This window comes from Gallus gallus, chromosome 1, assembly GCF_016699485.2.
Source record: "Gallus gallus isolate bGalGal1 chromosome 1, bGalGal1.mat.broiler.GRCg7b, whole genome shotgun sequence".
Lineage (NCBI taxonomy): Eukaryota > Metazoa > Chordata > Aves > Galliformes > Phasianidae > Gallus > Gallus gallus.
Window position 1 is genome coordinate 110270354 of NC_052532.1, and position 27151 is coordinate 110297504.

At 41.7% G+C, this 27151-nt stretch overlaps 1 protein-coding gene across 4 annotated transcripts in view; it reads left to right on the forward strand.

Moving 5' to 3' along the window:
- Positions 1 to 27151, forward strand: part of AGPAT3 (1-acylglycerol-3-phosphate O-acyltransferase 3) — a 137732-nt gene that overhangs the window by 71575 nt on the left and 39006 nt on the right. Inside the window, exon 1 of one of the 4 annotated variants that reach the window (XM_046905992.1) lies at positions 11801 to 11870. The exons of the other annotated variants lie outside the window; for them this stretch is intronic. The gene's annotated coding sequence lies outside the window, so the exon portion shown is untranslated. Of the gene's footprint in view, positions 1 to 11800; positions 11871 to 27151 lie in introns of those variants that run through there. 4 annotated transcript variants of the gene reach the window in all.

Sequence of the window (27151 nt, forward strand, 5' to 3'; positions counted from 1 at the left end):
TTAAAATTCTCTAAATGTAGCCTGGAGTCTTGCTGGCTTCTACAGTGCAATAGTGATGCAGTGCAATGCCTTCAAAGGTAAATGCACAAGGGTCAGTCTGAGGTTGCTGTAAGTGAGGCGCATATACTTCTCACTTGAAAAGGCCTATAATGTTTTGAAAATCCATACTTTGTGGCAAGTTGCAGGCTCAAATGATTTGTACCACATGCAATCAGTAATAACCTGCCGCTGACCAAACTTATTCATATGATATGTGTGTGCCCTGAGCTATTGACAGTTTAGTTTCACGCTGTGGAGTTCCTTGCTGTGTATTGCTTATTCTGGGATGAGAGAGCTATCTATATGTAGGTAATGCCTGCTGGAAAAACACTTGGAGAGTACGGCTGAGCAATGAGATACACCTGTCTTACAGGCAGGGGATATCTGGAAGGAAGATTGAATCCTCTGAGTTCAGAGAAGAGAGAAATTTCAGGTTTATAGAGGTAGTTATTCGATCAGTTTCTTTCCTCCGCTACTCCAGGTTTTCCTGTTACAGTGAGTTAAAAGATCTGCCATAACTCAAGTGTCTAACATAACTGTGGGTGGATAACTGGTACGTTTCTAGAGCAGGAAATTGAAATACTGCAAGTTTCAGAATACAATTGATTTTCCCATTTTTGACAGTATTAGATCCTGTCTTAATTTATTTTCTTTCTCCTTAAATGAAAATGTACTACAATTGGGTATAGCGTCTGTAACTCAGTCTGCTTTTCCTGTCTATCAGAAGTATCTCTTCCCACGTGAATAAACCATGCCTTTGATGATCACGGGCATGAGGATATTGGAGCAAAAGCATTGGAGGTGATGGGACGGGAGTCTTTGAGCCAAGAAGGTGACAGCTATAAGGAAACAGAATAAGGAAGAGAGAAGTACTCTTTTATTGCCTGAATATTGCTCGAGATGCTGCTGTTGCTGCTGATTTGAGATTGAGGTGGTGGTTTGGCTTTGCTTTTAACAGTTAAGCCAGAAAGTTTCTTGAGGTTATATTGTCTGGGGCCTGGGGATTTAGGCCTTTACAAATACTCCAAGCTGCCAGTTTTAAAACATGAGTCCAAGGTGTTACATCTAAATGGAATGACAGAAAGATTATGCTTAGGTATATTGTGTATGCTCCTAACCCTGAGATTAATGGGAAGTTTGTTAAGTATGTTGCAGTGCTCATCAAGCTCAGGTTCATAAAGCAGCCTTGCCAGTAGGCTCTATTTTCTGGTAATACTTCATCAGAAATCATGGTGCTTTTTTTTTTTCTTTCTTTCTTTCTTTCTTTTTCTTTTTTTTTTTTTCAGAGAGACATAAAGGAATAAATATAGAACAACTCAGGTGCTAAAAATATCCACATGCATTGACGTCTACATTTTTTTTTCCCCTTTAAAAGGGACCTTTTGGATATTTAGCAAGATGCTTTATACCAGAATCATTTTGGCTGCAGTGATTTCGAGGGAGAAACAAGTCAGCTGACCTTAGGAAATAGCTTATCTTGGTTTGACTTGAGAATGCAATGTGGGAATGGAGCAGATGCTGAGCAAGAAACTTGAGGTGGGTAACGGCATCAGAAGTTGGTTTAATTACTGCAGATGTAGAAGATGGGCATTTGCAATCTCAGAGGTTAGAAGACTGCACAGCTCTTGTGTTTCTGGAAAAAAAGACGATGCCTGCTTTAAACTCCAAGGTCTATAAAAGGTCTCACTGCAAAGAGGCTCCCTTGATAGGAAGGCTGCTTGCACTGAATGGCTTCGGTTACAGTTTGGTATAGAGTAATTCTGGCCTCTTTTTTAGTGTGAGATGAGGGGATGAATAATCATCCAAAAGATCTCTAATCTTAGAAACTGAGATATTCAGAGCAGGAGAGTGACACACTTGAGATGGATTTTGAAGTAATTCTCAATTTGCAGATGATCTCCCATACACAAGATTCCTTGCACACAGCTAGCCATTACGTTCTGAATAGCCTTTTGAGATCTGCGTTGCGAGAATAAGCTGGTCTATCAGTTAATACGTTAGCTTTAATCTCAGATTAGTTTGAGATTAGAGTATTGCTTCAGTAGCCTACCAGGTAGGACATGTTCTTTTATATGCAAAACGTGCATACCTTTCAGTATCTGGAAATGCTGAGGCTTAGCCAAAGCAGCTGCGTGCTGCTCAATCTGGGGCTGCCAAGAAGGGCTGTGCACTGTGTGATGCACAGGGAGGAGGGCATTGGGCCTTTCAGGCAGCTTGCAGGTGTACAGCAGCTGCTGGCTTACAGCAGGTGGAGCTGGAGGGGGCCCAGGAGGTGTTACCTTCCTTGCTCTGCTCTCCTTCTTGACAGATGTAAGCCCAGCCTGCCTGTAAGTGCTTCTCACAATTGCTCCCCACCCACATCCTTATTCATGGTGCGACTGTATGCTACCATCTTTCTTGTATGAAAATGCCTTTTATTTATTTATTTTTAAAATGTTTCTCTGGGTGCACTTCAATTCTCTTTAAAGCCAGCCTGCCACAGCCGTGGGGAACAGACCACCCTTCAACAGCCTGCTGAGCATTTCAAGGCTGTGGCTGCATCCTGGCCATCACTATCCCTTCTCCACTATGGGGCTGTCTCCTCATCGCTGCTGCTGCAGCCGCTTCTCCTCTCCAACTGAGCAGCAGGTCAAATGTAGATCTGTGTAGGTGTAAAAATAGCTGGCACCTGCTCCAGTCACTCTCTTGGCTGGGTTGAGCCGGGGCCCTACTGCCTCTGCTGCCAGATTTTGGGCTGGTGAGAGCAGAGAGGGCTCTGGACAGGCTTCCTCCATCTGCTGCAGGTGGGGCAGCCCCAGCCCCTGGGAGGGCTGTGGAGTACAGGTGTATTTAACTTCACCTGTCTGCACTATTGAATGAGATACGACAGCATCGTGGTGAGTTCCATCACTGCCTGTTCAGATCTTATCTGTGGAAGTTCAGAAGTTTAAAGCTTTCTTTAAAAGCCTTTTGGGCAGTGAGTAAATTGCTAATTAGACCTGCAAGTGCTTTATAATAGATTTTATTTCTGAAATGCTGTTTGTGTTCGTTAAAGTTCTTAACTAGATTGCTGTTCTACATCCTTTTAATTTTACTTGTGTTTGAAGCATGAATAGTGAACAAACAGCAGTAGAGGTAGTTAGTTTGGCCTACTCAGGACGAGTGGAACAACTGCTAAGGATGATCCACCAGCTGCCACTCAGGATTGTGCCCAGGGCTGGGATGTGCCTGTCTCCTGCCAGCAGGTTGCTGGTGCTGATACCATGGGTGCTTTCCAAATACTTCGAAGCTTGAAGGGTCTGCAGAGTGTGGAGGCAGAAGGTCACGTGGGAAACAGTAAGGCGGATGAGGAATGGTATTTGGGAGTATTTATAGCCAAGCCAGCTTGACTCATGACCCTAGTGGCAGTCCCTTGTAAAAAGGGACTTAGTGTGGAGAGGGAAGAGGCATCTGTACTCTGAGGGTGAGCTCAGGGAGATGTTTTGTGCCTCTAAGGGGCCTGGGAGGCTACGTGGTTGGTCTCTGAATTACTTAGCCTGGCTGTGACTCATTTTCCTGCTTCACAGATGGGTAAAATAGACTTCCCTGCACTGCAGAGGGATAGCAGGACTCTGTGTTGGCAGTGGGGAGAGGGACCTTCAAGGGATGTGCAGCTCTGGGTGGGACCAGCTGGCATCCCATGCGGCCCATGGGTCCCTGGAGCCCACTGATCCATCTCTTGCAAAGAGGGCAGCCTCTAGCTTCCCAGTGGATGGCATCCCTATATGGACATAGGTCCTTCCCCTTTGCTAGCCCTTGTTGAAGTGGTGACTCACACAGAGGGTGGCTGTCTGGCAGGTGGGACAGCCAGCAGAGCCCAGTCAGGGTGGCCAGCTGGGCCAGGGTGTGTTGCACATGCCAAGCTGGCTGGGAGCTTTAATCTTGATGAGACTGATGCTTCACAAACTCACTTTCTTTTTAGAACCTCTAGAAACTGGAATATATATAAATATATTTCTGCCAAATACTAACTGCAAGTCTCAAATCCCAGAAGATGACTTCTTCATATTAACTTTATCAATGAATTCATAAGAAACAGTTAATTTGGAGTACCTGGAAAGTCTGCTTGTGGAAGATCAGAGCAGAAAATTTAGCGATCAATTTCTTCTCATTAGTGACTAATTATGAAGAATTGTGTTCTGGGAATTTTTTTTTTTTTCCCAGACAGAAGGCCACTAAAAGATCTACAGCGCTAAAATCTGCCTACAAATCTACTGCACACCGAAGAAAATGTTGGAGTAATGGGAGAAGAGCTTGCACAACCTCAGCAGCATGCTGGAGGTCTCACCCTGAAGGCAGTACTGGGACCTTTGGTCCCAGAGTTTGAGGCAGTGCACAAAGTGAGTGCAGAAGTGCAGCGTAATGGAAGGAAGGTGCCATTGGGAAGGTCAATCAGAGGAATACAGCAGAGGGTTTTTACGACATTTTTTTTTTTAATGGACTTGAAAGATGAAAAAAGCAGGGAAATTAGGAAATAAAAGATTATTTCTTACCCTGCAGGTCAGTTGCTATAGTATTTAGGTTCTGAATACAACATTTAACTATCTGTGTTTCTGTGAAGGCGGTTCTTTATGTAGCTCTGTATTAGGCAGAACAGTGTTACCGTAAGTATTTTTCATTATAGGCATTCTCTAAACAACAGCAACAAAAAATATTCCAGTGTTTAAAAGGAAAATAAAAATCCCTGGAGTTACTCTGAACATGACAGACTTGTATACTGCTGTACAAAAAACTTACGCCTGCAATTATATATCCATTTGCTTTACAAAATATCATTTAGGTCTTCTTTTACAGTCTATTGCTTTCCAGGAGCCAGTTTGGGTAATTCTTTTATAAAGCATGGGTGAGCTTGTATCCACATTTGGAATTTATTCACAATGTATTTTTTGTTAATAAACCCAACTAAAAGCCTTGTATACCAAGTACTCCCAAAGACAGGGAAATACAGACACCTAGCCTGATCCTACTCAAATTTCTCTCATATATCCTCTCTTTTGTGCTGTCTTTCATCTTGACTTCAATCAGCATTTATTCATTGCAAAGTCTGAGACATAACTGATCTCTAAGAAACTGCAGATAAATTATTAGATTTCTTGGAAATAAGCTTTTCTTGACTATAAGTGGGCTAATATTTTTTTCAGGACTGTGCATGCGTACCTTAATTCAGCAATGTTCTCTCATAGCTGTTTAAGACAGCTGCGGCTTTCCCAGCTTGCCTAATACTGTATGGCCATAGTTTCCTTTTGAGTATATCATATATCATCATAGAATGGCTGGGGTTGAAAAGGACCACAATGATCATCCAGTTTCAACCCCCCTGCCATGTGCAGGGTCACCAACAACTAGACCAGGCTGCCCAGAGCCAGCTTCCATCCAGCCTGGGATGGAAGCTAGGAGTGAAGCAGAAGTGTTTCAGCTAAGCACTGTAGTATCACGTAGACATCTGATTTAACTTGCTGAGGACTCACCCTGTTTCTGTTGCTAGGATGTCTCAAGTATTGGAAGTCTTATACCCTCTTTAATCAAGAATAATTCAACCTCTTCAGCTTAGACAAGAATTGTCTAGCAAATCTTGCTGCTTTGATGTCAGCCATCACTTGCTCCTCCAGATATTATCAGCTATTGGTGCTGCAGGAGGGGCCGTGTGCATATCCTTCAATCCCAGCAGGTCACAGGAAACTCCAACAGAATTTTCCAGCTACCCTAAAAAAAGCCACACACCCAACATAAAGAAGGCATTACATGAATGCGCGTTCATCAGAAGTTTTAAAGTAAGGCACTGAGTTGTCAGCTGGGGTAACTAGGGTTCATATGTGTGTTCCCATTCTGAAGCGGTAATCCCCAGCAGAAGGATAGAACATACAAGAGAGGGCAGTCATGATTTAGCTGCCACATTTGGATCTGCTGGAGGCTGTTTAACCATCAGAGCTCTGTCTCCACAGGAAGCTACAGGCAAGATTAGACATATCTGCTGCCCAACCTCGCTCAGGATGAATGTAGAAGCTGAATGAGCCAGGAGGCCACAGACAAATGTATCTGCTTCATTCTTGCTTATCTGTTCCCCATCTTACAAAGCAGCTAAAAGCTGTAGGGTTTGGTTGCAAGTTGCACTGGTGGCAACAGTTTACAGGCTGGTTCGGCCCAGTTCCGTGACTAGCAGAGTGGGGGGACTCATGGACCCACGGCCTGGGAAAGGGAAAAGGGGAGATGGGCCTAAAAACAAAACAGTGGCAACCGTCTGAGGAGAAACAAACTAACTTCCTAAATAAAATATCAGAATGCAAAATAACACCCTATAATACGACGTAATACAATGTAATTAGAATTGAAGCTAATAAATCAAGTAAAATGAGAGAGAGCATCCAAAAACTGAAGGCCTTACTCTAATGCTGAGGTGAGACGTCTAGCCAGGCCGAGCAGAAGAGAAAAGAGGGAACATCTCAGGATATGGGAACAGCTTTATCTTTCCCTCTGAACAGAAAATGGAAACAGAATAATGCAGAGTCCTCTGGGGTATGTAGTATGTAGTTCTTCTCTTCTGAGAACCAGGTACCCAGAGCTATCCACAATCCACGGAACTGAAGCATTAACTCTTTAACTCCCTGTGCACTACTTGATGTTATGATGTGGAATACTGATAACAAAACAACCATAAAACCATGACAACTGGAAAATTAAATCCTTTGTTTGCTGCAGAAGCCTAATTTCCACGTTGAAAAGGGAGAGCATCTGTTGTCCATCTAGGTCAGTAGTCTGTCTGACTTACAATGAATGCCTTGTAGAAGGATTTACAGTCAACAGGATTGGTATTTTCACTGTAATGTCCTCCTAATTTTGATTTCTCTAATTAGTCTAGCTCCTCTCTACCCAGCCTTGTTAAGCCACCTGGTAACAGCCTTAGCAAGAAGGTTTACAGTTCAGTTATGCATTGGGAACGACGATATTTCTAACAGCACGTTTTAAACCCCTTGTACCTTTATTGATATTGCCTTATTTTTTTTTTACTGTGATTGAAGACTTCCTTTTCTGAAAGCAGTTTCAGAGTCTATCATTTCTAATTGTTATTAGGGGAACAGTTATGTTTAGGGGTATTCTTTCTAAGAGATGATGGTCACAATTGTAGGATGGTGGCAGGAATTATTTTCCTGAAGCTCTTCAATTGGTATCTGAATGGTCCATAAAGTGCTGTCCTTGTGAGATGATGCTGAAGACAAAACTGGATGCATTCCACTCTGTGTCCTGTACATCTTGAATGTTGAAGTGCTGAGAATGTTTTCAAAGGCTGAGATATCAAAGTAGCTAATGGAGACGTAGTTTGGGGGGTTATCATATTGCATTCAAGGAGAGGCGTGATGCAAGAGAAACTGTATAAGCATTTAAGTGCATGCACATGTATATTTAATTGAAAGAGGTTCTTTTTGAAATGGAGAAATGTATGTACTCAAATGCAACTTTTTTTGTGCTCGATATACTGTATAAATGCTTTTGATGAATCTTGGCAGACATCCAAGCAGTAATTTGATATATTTCCAGTTCATAGTTATCTTAAAACAACAACAACAGCAAAAGCATTAAATAAAAAAGTGAGAGAAGATAAGGATCCTAAATGGAAAGATTCTCTTTCCTGGATGTGCTTAAAAACTGTTTGGATGTGGTGTTCAGGGATGTGATTTAGTGGAGGGTTGTTAGAGTTAGGGTAGCATGGTTAGGTTGCGGTTGGACTTGATGATCTTTAAGGTCTTTTCCAACCTGAGTGATTCTATGATTCTATGATTCTTACTTTTCTCTTACGTGAGGGCTCAAGTATTCAGGCAGGCACCAGTACAGCAGAAAGTGTCAGACCAAACTTGCTTTCAAATCCCGCTCTCTTGCATAACTCTGCCTTGTTTCAATATTGAACCAGATATTTTTCTCCTATCAGTTGTAGTGTCTCATTATGGGAACTTTGACCTCAGTATTATCAGTTTTAGTAAAATGTCTGCATGAGAGGAACTGTACACAGTGAAAAGGCAAAGATCCCTCTGAAATGCCACAAAGGCAGTGCTCAAGAATCACTCTGAAAGCAGAACATTTACTTGTTCCAAGGCACAACTTGGCTCGAGCAATGCAGTTTGTTGAACTGTAGCACGCTTTGTTGCATTGGTTCTGCTGATTGCTGTATTGGGGGATGATGGGAAGCAGGACTTGAATATTTTTATGCTGAGCTTTCATAATGCACGCTTTATATTACTGTACTTGGCACGTGAAGGTTTTAATGTAAACAATTCTGCTAAAATTACTATTTTAAATTAGGAGATGTTTGTTTGCCTTTTTGGCTTGCAAGGAAGATGAGTTGAGCTATTTACAGTCTCCCCTGTAAATCAGCTTTATTTAGGTATTTTTCTTCTGTAAGCCACATGCTGTACCACTTACCCCACCAGCACTGAGAACCAACTGCTTTTGATGATTGTTTCCTAGACCCTTCAATGAATGTTTAGATAGAGTAGCCCCAAAATATTGTGAACTGTAAAGAACAGGTGTTGTATCATCATGCCCTTCTCACAGAAATCACAAGGGGCTCCTTAAGCACATGGGTTTGTTGTTCTGAAAGCTTCACTAAGAGTAGTGCTATTCTGGTTTGGTTCCTTCTGAAACTCACCTCTGATCAGCTGATGCCTTTCTGTTCTTGTATCAGCAGCCTTTCTGGCTCAGATAGCTTATTCCCATTCCTCATGTTTATCTTTATTGTCTTACGGGGGCAAATGCATCCACTCTAAACCATTTTGTTCAGGTCGTGCATGCAGGTCACCGTGCATACTCTCAGTGTGCAAACCTTCTGTCAGACCCTCTTGTTTCTACAGCTTCCTTTTTGAACACAGGTGGTCTGTCTTGTATGATATTCCAAATGGGATTTTACTAGAGTTTCCTATATATTTTCATGTACTTTGTGTCTCTGTTGGAAATGTTTCTCTGGATATATCCTAAGATTGCAAGTGCATTTTGCCCAGCTGCATCTCAGTGGTGACTCGAAGCTTTTTTGTGTTAGGATCAGCTAGTGCATCCAGGCCCTTCTGCTCCTGGCACTCACCAGCTTCCAGCATCTGGCTGGGCTTGCTTGTTTTACATGTGGGGCTGTGCACTGTATATACGCAACTCTCCATCTTGCTTGTGTGGCTCCAGCCGTTAAGATTGTGGTACCTGTTGTATGACAACTCAATTCACATTTCTCTTGAAAGTGCCTTCCAACTTTGTCATCATCTGCTGTCATTTTTTATGTAAGCAATAATTTGGTGAAAATGAACCAGCAAACTGGTATTGTTTTTTGTTTAGTGTGTCTGTTAGTGACTCACAGAAAGTCTGCAGCTTTTTCTCCCCACACTCCTCTGTCACCATCTCTCTTGGGCGGGATCCTTACTGGTGTCATAGCTCCAAGTGACAGATCTCCAACTTGTTTACTTCATGCAGCGCCACATAGAAAAGTATTACTTAATGTTTTCTGGAAGTCCAGATAGCTGAGAATCAATCACAGAATGGTTTGGGCTGGAAGGGACCTCAAAGCCCACCCAGCCCAACCCCTGCCATGGGCAGGGCTGCCCCCCACCAGCTCAGGCTGCCCAGGGCCCCATCCAACCTGGCCTTGAGCGCCTCCAGGGATGGGGCACCACAGCTTCTCTGGGCAGCTGTGCCAGTGCCTCGCTGCCCTCTGAGGAAAGAATTTCTTCCTAATATCCCACTTAAATTTACTTACCTTTATTTTCAGTGATCTCCCTTCAGTAAATCTGTCATGTCCTGGTGTCTTTGTAGCTTCATGTTTTAATTTTTAATTAATGTTTTAATTTTTGTCCGTCTTTATGAAAACCTTGTGTGCGGTTGATGCCACGTTCATGTGGCCCTTTCTATTCAGAAAGCCAAATTACATCATAACAGTACTGATTTTAAAATCTTGAAATGAACCTACCGTAACCATATTTGGAGAGAATGAGATTTTTCTTGATTTGAAAATAGTTGAATTTGAACTTTGAGCAGTTGTGTTTTGTTGGACAGCTCTCAAGAGGGAGCTGTAGAAAGTGATGTAATCCTTTAAAATGCTTGCCTGGTCATCTGTATGCCTTGCCTCTAACAGAAATGGTGGAAGATGGCACCCTTTGCTCCAAAAACCAGCAAACACATTTTGACATAAAATTGGCCTTGGGAACTGCGCCAGCCCAGCTGGAATGGTGGTGATGCCATTAACTGTGTACAAACCTAAATCTGAGGTAGAGCATTACCAGCTTGCTGAATGGCTCACTAACAGTTGTTGGTGTTATTTGATTTCAGCAGTGTGGTTGCACAAAGTTTTCTGAAGTAGGTCAGAGTTAAGCAGTTTTTGAATGGTGTAGAGTGCAGGGTAAATATTTAGGTTGGATATTAGGAAATATTTATTTTCAGAAAGAATGGGATGGCACTAGAACTGACTGCCCAGGGAGGTGATGGAGTCAACGTCCCTTTAGATGTTCAGGCACTGAGGAACACGGTTAGTGGGCACGGTGGGGACGGGCTGGTCATTGGATCTAATGAACATAGAGAAGTCTTTTCCAACTTTAATGATTCTATGCTTCTATATTCATAATATGAGCCTGTATGCCTGGTCGTCATTTCTGCTTCCCTCATGCAGCTGTTAGAGAATTCTGCGGGTGTCCAAGCAATAGAGTTCTGGTTACTTCCAGTATCAGATGTCTTCTGGGCATTCTCTTAGATGCATGCATTTTTGTGCAGGCCCTACATCCTGATTAAAATCAGACCTGATTAAAATATCGCCTGACTTTCGGGTGGTCCTATGTGGAGCTGGGAGTTGGACTCAATGACTGTTATGGGTCCCTTCCAACTTGGGAAAGACTGTGATTCAACGTCTTTAAACCCCGGTAAAAGTAGTGGTGGGTTTGATAAATGTTTTGTATTCACTTCTGTCATTACCTGAATTGCAGGATAGATGTTTGAATGGCTTCATTTGATTTGTAGATTTCGACATAAACCTTGCATATAGTTTGCAGGGCTTGTGAAATCAGATAGCACGCTTTAAACAAGCCACCTCTGGGTAAAGTGCATCTCTAATTACTGAGACTAAATTATGTGGAAAGTGAGCTTGTGTCTGAAGTAAATCTTCAGTTCAGTAAATCTAAAATTAAATAATGATTAACTTAATTGCTTCAAGATCATAAAAAAAAAACACTCTTAATAAAATATAGGGATTAAGTGTGTGTTTTGAGAATAGATAATTGCTTCTGCTTCATTTTCAAATAACTTCCATGAAGACGGGGTTTTGTAGGTAGAAGTAATACCCTTTGTTATGCTTATTAGTAAAGCTAGGCAAAGTAGGTTAGTTCTTCAGTATGCAACCCCCTTCTCATTTCTGAATAGAAGCTGCGATTTCACTACTAAATATAAATAGAGCACATTTGCTTTTAATTTCATAGATATGTGCCAGCCAGACCTTCTGAAAGTAAAGGTAGTTGATGCATGTGGAGCAGAGTGTAACATTAGTACATGGGAAGAGGGACAAAGTCGGTTTTTCTTTACCTAAAGAAAAGAGAAAGACAGTTAACATTTATAGGGAGAGTTTGAGCTAAAGAATGGGCAAGCGGGGTTAGCAGCTCTGTGTTATTTGCATCGTGTTTTGCTTTTAAACAAAATATTTTTACCCTCGTTCACTGAAGAATGTCTTTTTTGCTTATAGGCAAATGAGAAAGCAAATCTCTTGAAACATAAGCAGTGGTACTTTCCTGGAGGGAGGAGATGGGAATTCTCCTGTTGCTCTGAGTGTTGCCAGGTGCCAGAAGTGGTCCACAGTGGTGGTGGTAAGAAAGAAATCTTCCCCCACGTTTCTGTATTTGTGTTTTGTCTGTAGCATTTAGATGCTTTTAGAAAAAAAGGGGTGTGCACATCCTGTTTTTCTCATAGATCTCTATGGATTGCCAGGAGAGGCATCCAACATCTCCCACTCTTTGAATTGAGTTTAGGGAGACCTGCGCTTCAGCTTGGTTTGTGCTGTAGAGTTGACTCGTGTGCTTTCATGCATGCTGTACCTGTTGGTATGAAAGGCAGCAAAGACTCAACCACAGATAAACCCTTATGGAGACGACTCCTTAGATACTAAATTATCTCCTCCCTCCTGAAATGTATTTGGAACTGTGGCCTTAATGTGCTTTGAAGTGCTTCTTACAGAGTTCCTAGAAGTCTCTTGACAGCTGATTCTGAAGTCATCTTAGACTGGGCTGCCTTTAAGCCAAATAGCCTTTAGATTTTACCTGGTAACCAGATATGAAAATGTTCAGTTACAGCAACAGACTTTCAGCTTTTTGCCTTTATCTATCTATCTATCTATCTATCTATCTATTTATGTATGTATGTATGTATGTATGTGGTCTGTCCCCCATAGAAGGTGGCAGCAAAAGTAAAAAGCTGATGAGATCCCACTGACACAGCAACAGGACGGAGATTTCCAGGACAAGATTTTAAAAATGGAGTGGCTAGTGTCAGCTGTTGACATTTTAATGATGATCTCTGTGATACTCTGCCCCCTTCATGAGCTATTAGTGGCTTTTTTATATAGGAAAGTAATTTAACTCTGGTGATTTTGCAAACACACAGTGTTGCTCTGGTATTTTATAACCTTTCAAGGTCTATTATAGGGCAAGTCATCTCCCACAAAACTTTCATTTCTGTGAGATTCCCTTCAAAGCTCAGTCTCACAAAGCAATGCATACTGTATCAGCCACAGTCTGTATTCACTCCATGCAAAGGTATACCCCATTTGAAGTTGCTTTGTTTTTTATCCTGCTGTAAAGAGAGCTAAAACATTTATCCCAGATCATATCGGATGGGCAAATAATCACTCCTGCAAGCCCCACATATTCTTGGATCAAAATTTTGCACAAACACTTGCATTTAGCCATTTTACCTGAATCTAGTTAATGCTGACCATCTGCAGCTTTGGTGGGTGGGGGTCGCAGATGAAACAGCCTTGGTATGCTGTGATGGTGACCAGCTGCTTTCTAAGCTGATTTCTGCAGTGTTTTTTCTTGGGCTTGTTGCTGTGTGAAAGCAATGCCACAGAAATGCATCAAAGCCTGTTTTTATGGGTTTGCTGCTTTTCAGCTTATTTTTCAGTTTTTATGGCTGCAATTTTTGCCTTCCCCCCCCTCCCCCCCTTTTGTTTAAGGCCATCGATGTGAGTGTTAGTGAGAAGCTAAAATATACTGGGGGGACAGGATTGTACTAACTGTGCACAGCTGGTGCATTTTTAAGCCCTATTTTTGCTTGGAGAAGAGAGAATTTGGACTTCCCATCCCTGCAGACTGCAAAGCCTGGTGTCTGTGCCCTCCATAGTGTGTGCCTGACTCTTTTATCTCAGGTCGATAGAGCATAGAATGTTGTCCTGAAAATGAAATGTCCCAAGTGAGGCGGATGGCCATGTTGGAAGCTGCACGGGTTGAATAATCCCCTGAATAATTCCTTCAGCCTTCACCTTCTTGATTGTTCAGATAAACCCTGAGTGGGTCGATAGATATTAATATGGATTAGAGAAATTTCACTGAGAGCTTTTCAGTGTCCCAGTGGACACTTCTGACGCAGAACAAATCTCCATTTCATGAACAAGAGCACAACTGGTACCAACGGGCACGCAGTTGAGGAGGTGAGGGAATAAAGTGCAGGGAGACTGAATTATGGCAGCGCTTCTCCGAATGGCTGCCTTTTCTTCCTGGGGCTTCTCCATAAGCAGAGGCCCTGTAGGTATCACCTGCTGGTTTTGTCCTTACGATGTATCATCCTGGGGGATATGTTTTCCTCAGTCTTGCCAGAGTGGCAGTTTGTAACAATCGTTGGAAGATTTGGTTTTAATATAAGTTAGTTGGGCGAAAAAAATAAAATAAAACCTTTGCAAAGCAGTTGTGGGCATAAAAATCTATCAGACTAAAACAAGAAGCAGCTCACAAAAGCAGTAATGACAGTCACAATTACAAGAGTTTCCTTTCGTTCAAGCAAGGAGAGGTGTAGAATACATAAGAAACTGTTTACATTCTCTGTTTTCATATTTATTTTATCAGCAGATGAGGCATCTTCAAAGCCTGTAAAGCAGAGGCCTCTACTCTGGCAGACTCTGAAAAGCTGTTACCAGAAACATATTCCCTACTGTTAGTCTGGTGTAGGATGATATTTAAGCCAAGAGTCTATTTTGCACAACATAAAAAGTAATGTTCTTTCCCATCTGTTTTTAATAGATAGCACACTGAGCTGGGACACTGTAAAAATAAGGAAGGAATAGTTTTCCTTGGTAGTTCAGAAACACTTGAGTAGGTTGGGTTGTTTTTCAGCGTCGGATTTTTTTTGTTTGTTTATTGTATGAGTTATTGCATGCGGTATTCTTATGCCAAGTGAGAAGTGTTGCTCTGAGCTATTTCAGTATGGAGAGAATATTGTTATCACATCTTTCACTTGAGTATGTCTCCCTCTAACTACTGAGCCCGCATATAGGAGAGGGGCAACAGAAGGTCAGCTCTCTTCATTTTTGTTCAAAAGAAACAAGTATACCAGCTGTGTTTTGTGAAGCACTCGGTCCTCTTGATATTTGAAAACAGTGGGATTACACCACACTATGTTTTGTTCCCTAAGAGGCTGAGAGGAACAGCACTGTCAGAAGGTGCTGGCTACCTTGGGAACAGGACCCACCACTGGTCAGTCCTACTAGGGTGGTCAAGGGCCAGTGTGAGCACAGAGGAATTCAGGGGAAATCAGAGATCCATAAGTTGTCTTTGGGCAACTGATAATATAAACATTACATTGGGAGCAATTGTTTTCATGTGTTCAGTAAGTTGTGAAGGCCACACATTTAGAACATTTTGGTAGTGTTTTCTAAAGCAGCAGAGAGTACAGGTGGGAATATGAATGCAGTTGCAACAGACATTATTACTTTTCCATGTAAGCAAGGCCAATTTTGTCTCAGGGCTCTGCACCCTCGTTATCTCTTTAAGAGAGTCTCTGTTTCTGCTGTGATTTTGGTGTTCGTGTTCATTTGGACCAGTAGCCTGACGCACAAGTGTGGCTTAGGAGGCTGGAGTTTGTCCAACTATACACATCTGTGATGGAAAATGGCTGGTATATCCTAGAATCATAGGGATTGGAAGGGACCTCTAGAGACCACAGGGTCCAAACCCCTTCTAAAACAGGCTTCCTACAGTAGGTTGAGCAGGAAAGCATCCAGGAGGGTCTTGAATATGTCCAAGGAAGGAGACTACCACCTCTGAGCAGCCTGTTCCAGGGCCCTGTCACTCTGACAGAAAAGAATTTCTTCTTCGTGTTTGTATGGAAATGGAACTTTCTGTGTTCCAGTTTTGGCCATTGCCCCTTGTCTTCTAACTGCACACACTGAAAAGAGCCTGGCCCCATCCATATTGCTCCCACACTTGAGGTATTCAGAAACATTGATAAGACCCCTTTGCAGTCTTCTCTTCCCCAGGCTGGACAGTCCCAAGTCTCTCAGCCTTTCCTCATACAAGAGATACTCCATGTCCTTCATCATCTTTGTGACACTGAGCTCTAGCTGATGCCTGCAGTGGCTGGGCTGCTTTAGCAGTTGTTCCACCGTGGTGGAGAACCAGTGTGTGTGTGCAGGAGAGCAGCTCAGGCTGCTCAGCTGCACTGTTGGGCCTCTCTGGCAGTGTTTTAGCAAGTTGTTTCTGGATGACTCTCACTCTCAAGGAAGATACTTGTTCTCCCTTCCTGATCTTCTGCCATACTCAGTAAGGAATCTTCCGGATGCCTTAGATCTGTAACAGAAGAAGGCAGCGAAAGGGCTTAGATAGAGAACCATCTTATCCTGCAATTTCTTTTCTTTTTTATTGTAGGTATAGCAGTGCTGCTTACTCTTGTGATGTGTACCTCAGAGGAGTCTGTACTATTAATGTCTGTGAGCCAGCCTAGTGCTGGGAAATTTGGTAACATAAACTTGCAGAACAGTTACACGTGTTGCTGTGTTGAGGCTACTCATCCCTCTGTGCCTACGACTGTCAATTCCTTTAAATGATTACAGCTTAGCTTAAGATATGTCTTGTTTTCACAGATCAGGAACAAGTGGTTGCTGTAAAATCATTCATGCTGTCATTAGAAAGTCCGGAAGAAAACTCTCTAACCCCAGCATGGTGTTAGAAAGTAGGCATTCCTTTATTCACAATATGTACTGGGTGACTTGGCAAATCAAGCGTGCGCTCTCAGAGTTCAGGTTCTACATATACACAGTTAAGACATATGTATGTGATATATTTCCTGGAAATGGTATACATATTCATTGTTTTCCAAGAACTCATTAATATATGCTAATATCCTATACAGGCCTTCATTTGTCAGAAGACTGCTGACTTCATCCCTTTTATTTCATCTTCAGCTTAATCACAGTGACCTTTGGCTGATCTCCAGCTGTTTTCCCCCAGTTTGACAAATTTCCATTGCTTGTTATGCCATAATGAGCAACTTTTTATCTTGGTACACTGTAACTCAAAACAATTCATATGAAACCCAAGAAAAAATTCCTTGCACCTGGTGGATACAGAGAAGTTCCCAGTATATACTATATAGAGAAAAAGCAGTCTGTTGTGGCTTCAGTGAAGCAAGGATTGTGCAAAAACAAAACCATTCACATACCAAGCAAAGCTAAACTGGAACATTTTAGAACTAACACACATCAATTCCTTTTGCTAAACTAAAAGCAAAGGGTAAGTTTAGGTTGGATATCAGGAAAACCTTCTTTACAGAAAGGGTTGTTAAGCACTGGAATAGGCTCCCCAGGGAGGTGGTTGAGTCACCATCCCTGGATGTGTTTAAGAGCCGTTTGGATGTGGTGCTCAGGGCCATGATTTAGCAGAGGGTTGTTAGAGTTAGGTAGTATGGTTAGGTTGTGGCTGGATTTGATGGTCTTTAAGGTCTTTTGCAAGCAATTTCTGAGCAATTAATATATTGGTCCTTAAACTAACATGTATCGATCCCAGCTACTCAACCAGCCTATATCAATACAGGCAAACGTCAGGACATGCTGACCCTAAGTATGAGTTAAGAGAGAGCCTCTGGGAGTGCCTGGAGTAGGGACTCTTGAGAAATCAGTCAAACCGTGCATCTAAATAAGCTTCCAGTCGCCTGGAGATAATGATGGACTTAGTTACGGAAAAAAAAAACTTTTCTTATTAATCCAGTGAAGTTTCAATTATTACAAATATTTCCAAAATTTGACTGCTTATAATGGAGGTAAGAGGAATATAAATAGAATGGAACAAATTAACTATCTCACATTTAATGGACTTGAAAGTGAACAGTGCAGTCTGCGGACTTAAGAAGCAATTATACATTGCTGATTAAATAGCATGAAGGTTCTTGTTATATATCTTGATTGGAGAAATATTGATTCTTTTAGATTAGTTTGGTAATTAGAGCAGTTTTGTTTGTTTATTTAAAATGAAGCTAGCTTGGTTTGCTAGACTCACTGTCTATAAATGTGTTCTATATGAACACAAAACATTGAACTGCAGGCAGTTTTTAATATCCTTGAATATCTGATTTTTTTGGCATTTAATTGCAGATGAGCTAAGGATTGTTCTAGCAAATAAAAATGAATCATAAGAGCGTAAATGCTGCTTCTCAAACCATTATGCTTTCTGGCTGAGGAGCTATTGAAGAGCAGTGCCAAGCTAGAGCGATGGCATTCCAAAATCAAACACGGCACACAGGCTCTTTCAAATGTGAGGCTTTGGTACAATAAACACCTCTGTTTACTAATTAGCTTCTAGTTTTTTGAATGCTGGAGAGAAACTTTTGGCTTGGTAGTCAATCTATTCTGAAATGCTGCAAGCTCCAAGAGAAACGGGTGCCTAATTTTATACTGCTAATTTCACCTGACACTTCTTTTGGTGTTTCTTTATAACTCTGTCAGGTAACATAAAACAATCTCTGCTCCAGTGATGCTGTGTATCTCTAACAGGAGTGGCAGTGATGGTGTGGTTGTAATGTAGAAATTTCCATGCACGTGATTGCCCACCTTGCTTGGGTTAGGCTATTGAGAAACCTCACACAGTGAGATCAGAATCAGTGCTACAGCACCTGTAGGGCGGAGAAGGAACTCACAGCCATCGTTAAACGATGTTTTGTAAAGATCCAGTCTGAGCTATTGTGCATGACACGATGATAACAAGAGCAGAGAGCATCTGTGAAAACTTTGGTGCTTTTACTGTTGTTTGGGGAGTAGACCTTGTGCAAAGTAGCCCTCTGGAACAACAGAAGCATGTATTTCTAGTGGGCTAGTCATTTCAAGTATCCCTAGTCTTTGGTAGAAAGATAATTAGGTCACTTCCCTCTTCAAGACTGCATTAGAAGGCCACTGTTTGGAGAAAGGTAAGCAGAGAAAACTGAATCACGAAAACGCTAACAGGTCCTTCACTTCAGATCTTTGTTGGTGTTCAAAACCTGTGTGTGTTGCCAAGGAAGGATGTTGTGCTCTGAAGAATTCATAATGTCTTGAATTAGCTATTTATCAATAGGATTATTTATCTTATTATCAATAGGATGCCAAGCTACCAGGAGGCAGAAGATTTTAAGACATGGGGAGAGCTATAAACATTTCTTTTCAGGTCTTTCTCTCACATAGGTTTTAAAATAGATCGGCTGTTATGCAGAGCAGCTTCTATTGGGTGTCCCAGCTGAATAGCCAACAACAGTCCAACCTTTTAATAGCATACAAGCCTTTCACTTCCAAGTTAATTTTTTGAATGAGCAGAATACTGTACTTATAAAGCGTGCTGGTTCTAATTCAGAAAGATTTCACCACATGTGAAAACACATTTCATGTTTATGGAGTTCAAACCTCCAATCAAAATGAGGTGTTCAAGTGCTTTGTTTGTTTGTTTCTTCTTTTGGAGGGTGAGTTGTTCTTTGGTTGTGGTTTTGGTTTGTTTTTGGGTTTTTTTTGTTTGATTTCATTTGCACCACGAAGGTTGTATGCTGTGTGGCTGCTGACAGTGTTGGTATTCAAGCCAGAATGGGCTGGTGTGATCTTGTCTAAGAACACAGAAGAAAAAACTTTGCCCAGCATGTATTTGCTTTCGCTATCAGTCTGCTTGATAGTGTGCTCTATCTTTTTTGAAAGATATCTGTTGTATGTGTATGCAAAAAAAGAACTGACCACAGGGATAATTATGAATTCAGACTGATAACAGCATTGTGAAATATTTGTCAATAAAATCACCTGAAAGAGGCCCAGCTGTTGTGTTGGGTTGGAATGTACTCCTGATGACAGCTGAGGTGGCAGGAAAGAGAACAAAAGTTGGATGCTGTACAAGGAAGAGCGAGGGTGATGTGACTTCTCTGTTACACCACCTTTCTTGCATTCTCCCCTTTGGGGTGTAAACGGCAGTCTGTAGAAAGAAACACTGCACTGAACATACTCCTCCATGGAATCAAACTCCCCAGTACAATTTTGTGTGCCAACTCAGCTTGCATGGGCTGATGAAGAAGCTGTTTGGGTTCTCTACCTGTTGTTATTCCAAGCCACATTTTTCACCTATTATTATTTCACCTATTATTCCTTCATGGCTCTAAACAACAGTGTTTTATGTGAAGCCATGTGAGTGACAGCTGCTCAGCAGAACACCTACAGTTTCTGTGTTCGGTGTTTTTATTCCTTGACTCTCTTGCTACTAAGATCTTCCAAAGCCAAATACTTCAGAACAGCTTTCATCTTCCCTCCCTCTCCTACATGCTCCACAGCTCCTTCCCAGTTTGAACCCCCTAGAAGTTGTGAGGAAGTATTACTGTGGCTACAATCATAAAATAAATCACATTCCTCCTGTCTTGCAGAAAATAGTGTTCCCTACTTAAAATTTAAAGCAGATCAGCATTTCTTGAAATACAGACTTCCAATTTCTTCCCAATTAGTGTGCAGTACATCAAAGAAAAGCTTTGAACTTGAGTAGGGGCATATACAGTGTTTGCTGAGACTTTAGCCACAGTCAGAAGCTTCTCCTTGTTCAGCAATATTTGCATGTTGACAGCTATCTCCTGGTTGACTCCTTCTTTTGTTTGAGGGTCGATTTATGTGTAAGTCACCATCCAGAAAGCAAAGTGTATCCTCCTTCTTATAGTGCTTAAATATTGGATGGTGGTGGATGGGACTTTTTTTGTTTGTCCCAGGTTTTAACAGGTAAGAAAACTGTAAGAAAAAAAACAGGTAAGAAAACCAAACATCTTCCAATTTCACCCAAACTTATCTAGAAGAAGACTCAAATTTATAAACGCCTGCCTCTATGCCTATGTTCCTCCTCCTACTTTTGTTTACTTACTCTTATATTTAAAGCCACCAGCCTTTGTGGCTGGAAGTGGGCTTTTGGATGGGCCTCTAAGTTTTACAATATTGTGTATAGATGCACAAATGCTCTTGAATTTCTTCTGTACTTCATCTGAATGCAAAGAATGAATTCCCACCCGCTTTGAAAATTCAACCACTTGGAGCAGAGGGGAACATTTTGTGTAGTCTTAAAGATGAGTAGATGCTGTTGAGGTTTTTCTTAATCATCAGAGACGAAGATTGGCAACACTGTTTAATTATATAACATTGATTATTTCACACAATTCAAGAGGCTTATTACTCAGAAATCATTTTGTACTAATAGTGCTTCTGTTAGATAACTCCTTTCTGTTTGTTACGTAAGGTTGGTATTATAGAATCCCTGTTTGAATACCAGCACTATAATTTTAGAATTGTTTGTATAATAGAAATAACAAGTAAGATTTGTTCCAGACATAGACAATTATTGCAAATTCCTAGTTATTTTATGAAATGAAGCCTCTAGATAATTGCTCCTTTGGTTTTGTTGTTTTATTTACAAAATCGTAAGGCTGTCCTTTGATCAGTCATATTCCATTATATGTACTTCCTGCAGTGAATACTGTGGTCTGGAAAGGTACTGGTCAGCAGTCCTGGAAACTGGTGATTCAGCTTCACCTACGGCAACATTGCTAGCACCAGCTTGCAGATTGTGAATGTCTGAAAACCTCCTGCCATCTCCAAACTATGTGTGTTTGTCTCTGAGGTTTTTGTTTCAATACATAATCTTGTTTGTGACCGGTCTCATAATGAGATTGGGGAATACAACCCATACAAATTCCTTTGGATCCCACAAGAGCTTATTATTCCCAAGCAGTGGATTTAGGTGCAAGATGCCTCCTCAACTGACAAAGAAGTGGACAGCAGTAAGACTTTGTGCCTGTGTAATCACGTCAGAAATGTGGCTGAGTTACAGGTGAGATTGAAAAAGTGTTAGAAATAGCCCCGGAGTTTGCTCAAGATACAACAGGATAGGAGGACCTATTGAACTGGTGCAGAGAGGGCACTTGAAATTTTCCTTAAAGCCATGAATACTGGATTGTTTCTATCCTGACTGAGAAGTTGATCTCATGCATGACCTGATCCATGGAACCCTTCTCAAAGTACTTTCTAGAATGTGGCCTGCTTATCTTGTGCTTGCTTTTAAATTGGGAGGTGGCTTCTTATACTCATTGCTTTTTTCCACCAGCTCTGCTGAACTTCATACCTGATGAAATCTCCTATTGGTTCGTGATCTTCAAATCCAATCTTTAGTTTCCTTTTTGGCCAGGTTTCTGAATAGCTGCAAGCATTGTGAGTTCCTTTGATTGTACTACTTCCTATTTATTTTTACTTAAGTGCTTCTGCCCTCTCTTCCTATTTCACTAAAACCTCAGTGGCCACATGTGCAGGGAAGCCAGGGGTCCGGAAGAGCCTGAAGCACCTCACAGCTTACTGCAGCAGTAGTGCCAGAGTTGCGTCAGAAAGCAGAAGTGCTGGCTCTGCAACGACCACTTCAATTTTTCTTCAGTGTTTAAGGATTGTGTTTGGATTTTCTTTCTTTTTGTTCTTCCTGGTGGTCTAAGTCTTCCCTCATGAGAATAAGTTACACCAGTTGAAACAACCGTCACTGCACTGAGGACATTGGTGTAGTTGTAGGCGAGCAGTGACCATGCTCTCCCACCATCCCAAAACTGCATGGCTGCTGCCTCAAGTCTCCATTGGGACTGCTGAGACCATGGCACAAAATGGCCCAATGGGCATCAGTCTCACAGCATGTGACTATAGACTTCTTGTCTCTCATCCCTGGCCTCCTCTAATGCCTTCTTGTAAACTAGGCTGCTGGAGCAGGCCTGCAGTGGCTCAAGCCTCCCCAGAGCCCTGAATAAGAAGAGAATAAATGCCATCCCCTGTAGAGTGGTAGAACTCTCCTCCAAAAGCTGCAGGGAAAGGGTAAAGGCAGTGCAGTCCCAAATTCACCTCTGCAAAAAACACCCAGCTGGCTGCAAAGCCCCTTTATTCGTGTTAAGACCTCCCTTCTTTGCAGTGCTGAGGCAAATAGTTCTTCAGCCTTGGAAATGCTATACCTGGGTGCAGACCAAACCATTTCTCTACAGCCCTGCTCTCTCAAACCTTGTGTTGGCTCCTTGTGTGGAAGAGAGACAGGTCGTGGTGGGGTGAGAGCCTCCTGTTGCTTACCGTCTGGGTTTGTCTTTTCTCAGCTCTTAAAAAAAACCCAGCCTAACACAAATTGTGTCAAACAGCAGTGCTGGGCATACATACCTCGCCACATGAGCGAATCCAGTTGATTGTAGCCTGGTAATTTGCTGTAAGAAGATTATTGGATTAGAACAAAAGCCTGGTTTGTGAGCAACACCACCTGACAGTAATATTTATTGAGAAGTATTACCTATTTCAAATAGGACTCCACTTATGCCCCCATCACGTGCTCATTCTTGGAGGTAAGAGGGGCTCATTTAGTGCGGTGCTTTAGGAAGCCAAGCGAAGAAGAGGACACCCAGATTTTTTTCCTGTTGCTGAGCCAGCAGTTTTAGTAGCTGCAGTGCTTCCAGATTTACCTCGATGTGCTTTTGTCATCATAATCCCTCCTCCATGTCAAGACTGATTTGCTTTCCCAGCAAGGACTCGCATCGCCCATTTTTGCCCGTGCATTTTTTTCTACTCCTTTTTTTGTTTTATTAATCAATATCAGATTGGGAAGATGTTGGTAGGCCAGTCGGGTGCATGCTTGCTAGCAGGAGTCTGTGCTACACTCATTGCGCTGGCTTTAGCCTACTACTTGTACTGGTAAGTTGAATTTTCGTGCTGTGTCTATGGTGATAGCTTCTTCAAAATGCTTTCTTGAGTGAGCTGAAGGGTGGTGGTCCTTTTGAAATGCTCTTAGAGGCTGATCTACTTAATAATTTGTTGCTTGCTGTAGTTTGCATCCTTCATTCTTTGCCCACCCATGACAGTGCCCATTTAGGTGCAGTGGGACTGTTTTGTAGCTATTGTTCAAGGTTGCTGTATACTATTATTCCACTGAGAGCACAGTGGTTATCGATGCCATAGGAAACATTTGTTAAAACTGCAATTTCCTCTTCACTGTGAGAGCTTTTAAATTTCTATCTAATTTTCATGCTCTTGGTTTGTGTAGTTGTGTCTCTTGGTATGGAACTTGGAAATCAGGCTGTTAGAGGCTCACTGTCAGGGTGTGTGTTTTTGTCATGTTATTTGTGACACCCATGTTTTCAGCACCCCAAAAGAAATCTCAGGCAGGTGGGTTGCTGCAAGCTGGGGGCAAGCAGCCCTAGCTGGGGCAGGGCAGATGGGGCACAGGGATGGAGGCTGAGCATACCTGGCTTTTCCTGCACACTGGAGCCCTCAGCAAGGTGTCTGTTTGGGCTTTGGGAAAGGGAAGAGCAAGTAGCACGGAGCTGCCCTAGATTTCTGGGCTGACTTCATTTCTGGATGTTTCTACATATGCCTAAGACTTCCAGCCAAAAGAAATCTTGGAAGTTTGTCGAGCTATGTCTGGAGTAAATAACAACTTTTTGAAGCCTGAGTGCAATCTGTTGACTAGTTTTAGTGGAAAAATTACATGCCACTTCAGCTGTAAAATAAAGCCTGCTGGATTTGTAATTAATATGGCTACAATTGGAAGGCTTTCCGAGGGATGTGAATTTGCAGAAGACAGTTCTCCAGAGCATTGTGTGGGTTCTTTTGTTTGTTTGCTTTATTAAGCAATGAAGAGACAAATAAATTAAAATCTGTGGGGTGATCTTCTTGCCTTTGTTTTTGCCAAGTATTTCCTCCAGGCAGTTACGCCTGTGCTGTTTACAAGCCTACAGTCCTCTGTCTGTGTACGCACTCACTTCTAACATTGATGAGTTTATTTATATTTCAGCTTTACAGTGAATTGCTGCAGATATGTAAGCTTGCAGCCGTACAGCGTAGCAGCTCAGATTAAAACATTCATGGTTACTGGCCTCTCCAGTCTTCAAAATATTCAAGAAAACGGGACCTATATAAGTGCTGTCACAGTTCTAATGTTAAAAATAAGTGAACGAAGAGTGTAAAGGTGTTAACAGCCATAGTTTCTTGGTTTTGCTTCTTTTTTTTAACCAAAAATGTTTCTATAGTAGGTGTGTATGTGAAATTCTCCGTGTCTTGCCTTAGTGCTGGAGTATATTATATCAGTTATGCTTTTGTACTGATAACAATACAGAATTGTGTGCATGGCATACGTAGTCAGAGCGTATGCATCTGTCATGTAACATTTTTTTTCCTCCTTTGTTAACTCACAAATTCTTGACTTGAATCCAGGTCAGATCTGGTTTGCAGGGCAGATTACAATTTTGCACACAGTGGGAATTAACTGGTATTAGATCAGATCCTCCTCCTCAACAACCTTAAGGTTCAAGAGAAAATTAATGACGTCATTCGTTTGTTTGTGAAAAAGGTTTGATGAGAGCTGCTTCCTCGTTTGTTATGGATGAGACCTTAACAAGAATACTTCAGTGCTTCCTCGGCTTTGTTGGATTTAGTTTGTTTAGCTCTTTAATTTGTTGCTGCTTCATTTATTGTTTCTTACCGTTAACTGACTTGGATAAACCTTTTCTATTACAAATTTTTAACACGTCTGCTCTGTAGGAAATACCTAGAAAGACTTTCTGTTTGTTGTTTACTTTGGCTGCTGCAATTCTCTTACAATATCCTCAGACAGAGCTGGAGTGATTAGGATCAGAGATCACCAGTTCAGCAGGGAATCGACTTTGCATATTGAGAGATTAACCCGATTTTTCTGTAATTCCATCTGTGATCTTTTGCTTCTCCTGGATTGGAGCACCCTTATTAGCTCGCTGGATAGGAGCCATTTTGTTCACCTTCTGAGTGTAGTTCAAACTCTCAAGGAATTCCTCTGAGGATGCAGAGGGGATCTGTTCCTTTACCTGGATCTGTCTCCCTTGCTGTCTGCCTGATGCTTGTTCTGATACTGGTGTGAACACCTCACAAAATATAATGCAAGAGTCCTTTTATATACAAGTTGTATAACCTACAGTCCAAAATTAGAGTTCGCAAATATTGTAAGTACACGAGGCATCAGTTTTTCATCTTTGCTCAGTCATTACTTCCTCAGGGAATTTATTTGGTTAAAGTCTTCTCACATGAGACCATAAAAGAATTGTCATTCTTTACCAATCAACAAATTGCTTAGCACATAAGTAATGGATTTATCATTCTATGTGTGCTTGTAATCACTTAAAATGCAAAATAAACTCATAATCATCAACTCTAATTTTTTGGTTTATGTTTTTTCTTTTTTAATTGAACCATTCCAAGCTGTGAATTGAAGCAAATGCCTTTTCCTTTATTTTATTATGGCAGCTGCTGCTGGATGTGCCCTCAAAGCTCCAGCTTTCAGCCAGCAGAGGAACGTGAAATACTAATACGTATTTAGTTGGATTTGTTAGTATATTTTGTATTAGAACTTAATATAATTCAACTCATTGATATTTATTATGTTTCTGGTCCTGCCTTGTAACTTCAGTAGTGTCAAAACGGCTGGACTTATTTTGCTGGTTAATGTCTTGATTTCCTTAATGCATTTTTCTGAGTAAAGAGCAAAATAATTCAGATCACAAGTTTTGGTTAATGTTGTATCCTGTATTTCAGTAGTTTAGCTTTCTTTTTTTGAGGAAACTTGAAAGAGGGGAGCCCTATACAAGGACTGCTCCAAAAGCAATGCCTCCTATTTCATGACTTTGGCCCACGACGTCAGAGAAAGATGGTGGTGGTGTGCCAGTATTCCATTGCATTTTGTTGCCATGTGACTGATGGCAGCAGAGGGGCAGTCTGACACAGTGACATCTGACATGGAAGTGCATATGAAGCAAAGGTGCGTCACTGAATTCCTCCTTGTGGAAAAAAATGGCACCCACTGACATTCATTGACGCTTGCTGAATGTTGATGGAGACCAAACAGTGGATGTGAGCACAATGAGGTAGCGAGTGGTGCGTTTTGGTAGTGGTGTCAGTGTCAGAAAGACTAGTCACGTTCATTACCACTGTGCACAGCTGTCACACCATGAAATGAAGAGTGGCTCAATGAGCAGATTGTGACCAAGGAGCTGTGTATGGAGCTGAATGTCAGTTTCAATGTCGGAAGTGATGGTGGCAATGCTGGAATATTGTGAAGTGTGCTTCACGTGTGTCCCCTGAATGCTCACACAGGAACAGAAATAACACCATATGTAAGTTTGTCAGGACCTATGGAGCCTATTTGAGGCCAAGGATGACAGTTTCCTGGATCACATCATTACCAGTGATGAGATGTAGAGTCATTGCTATGAGCTAGAGCCAAAATGGCAGTCCATGGAGTGGCAACGTTAATTCCCCACTGAAGAAAATGTTCAAGACAGCCTTCAGTGTGTGAAGTAATATGCACTGTCTTTTGGGATTGGAAAGGGATGATCCTTCTGTATGTCTTGGAACCCAGACAAACCATGAACTTTGCTACATCACAATGCTGACTGAGCGGAAGGCTCAAACTTCCAAAGTCAGCCAGAGAAGAAGACAAGCTTTCTCTTGCAACATCTCAAAGCAGACTGAAGCCCATGGAGCACCTTGCCAGTCTTGGCTGCCATACCCACACCCTAGTTTAGATTTTGCACCTTCTGCCTTCCATCTGTCCAGGCCAATAAAAGATGGACTGCATAGGCAACATTTTCCTAGCAA